The sequence below is a fragment of the Opisthorchis viverrini genome, assembly GCF_000715545.1.
Source record: "Opisthorchis viverrini unplaced genomic scaffold opera_v5_197, whole genome shotgun sequence".
Lineage (NCBI taxonomy): Eukaryota > Metazoa > Platyhelminthes > Trematoda > Opisthorchiida > Opisthorchiidae > Opisthorchis > Opisthorchis viverrini.
In genome coordinates this window covers 860,211-861,839 of record NW_008751854.1, presented here as the reverse complement: position 1 = coordinate 861,839, position 1,629 = coordinate 860,211, and positions in this window count along the sequence as shown.

The following is a 1,629-nucleotide window of genomic DNA, read 5'->3' as shown; positions in this document are numbered from 1 at the left end:
GATAAACAGACATCTATCAACTTGCCGCTTGTGAGACTCCTTCACAGACGTCGCCAGGCGAACCGCACATAGGCGACTATCAACAGGTATCCAGTCAAGTAAGGATACTTCCGCCCGGTGACTTAGCACAATACCAACCCCTGCACATCCCACCGCAGCAGCCTCTGGATCACCAGAGGTGCGTAGCCGGAAGCGAGTGGAGACTGACGGGGCGGTTAACTCAACCACTGTGCTTGCATCTTGAATTCTTGTTTCTGAGACAGCACACATTGATGCCAAGCGAGTCCAGTGTGAGTGCAAGAGCAGCTTGTTGTCCTGCTTGCTTCAAAATGAGGACAGTGAACGCGGCCAGATAGACTGGGTGTCGAGGCTTGAGGACTGATTTGGAGATTCCTGAAGATATCGGCACCATGTGACGAGCAGATGCTGCACGCAAAACCGATGCATGACGAACGGAGTCATCAGTCCTAGGTGCTGGGCCTACAAGGAGAGAGTTATTAATTAATTGTTCTTCAGTCAGCATGCATTCGTTTCACATGAATGAATCAATGAGACCACGGGCGACACTTTCACTGAGGAACTGTTGACTGCTGGTGACAACCAGTGAACTTCAGCTGGGCCTACAAGGAGAGAGTTATTAATTAATTGTTCTTCAGTCAGCCAGCATTCGTTTCACATGAATGAATCAATGAGACCACGGGCGACACTTTCACTGAGGAACTGTTGACTGCTGGTGACAACCAGACGGTGAACTTCAATAATTACGATGGGCTGGAATAATCCGCTTCATGCGTACTCGAATGGGAATCTGAACTACCAACAGGGACACCTTATCGACACTATATATTGTATTTTTGGCTTGTACGCCAAACAGTCGTTTCGTCTAGTGCGATTCTCGAAGCTGGTAGGATGGATCATTTCCAGACACTGGCTGCGTCGGCTGAATTACCGTCGTGCGAACCGATAGGCGGAGATACCGAATAGTACTTGTCGTGTGTGTGTCTCGATACACCTCACCATTCAGAGCACCATCAGCACAACATTTGTGAAGCCACCCTGTTTCTTTTCGAGTTGACCGGCAGTGTCAAATCCAAGAATGAAAATTGCAGACGGATATGGTGAAAACCGATATATTCACTCAGCATCAGATAATGTATCAAACCAGTTACAATTAGTATCAAAAGTGACTGGAGGTCGCTTTATAACACGCAGTAAAGGGTTGGAGCGAGCACTATTGAGTGATCTTGACTCCAAACAGGAATGATTCCTACCAGATTGATAGAAAAACAATTTCGCATATGGTGAAACTCCGGGTTTTACTCAAGCGCAGCCAGAAATAAAACGCAATACATTTTGCTTCGACCAGCAATTTTATATTAGTATCACCAGGTTGGACACCCAAGGAATTCATCAGAAAACGGACTGATACATAAGAATTGCACGTCATTCTGTTAATATAAACGGGTAGGTCATATCAAAAGTTACTTCTTGGAGGGAGCCGAATGAATACCTCTAATCACCGGCAAGTGAGTTGAACAACGCACTCAGGTAAAAAATGTTCCCACCAAACTACCTGTGAATCCGGGACTTACCAATTAGGCGTAAATTAAGAAGCATGCATGCTGCAGT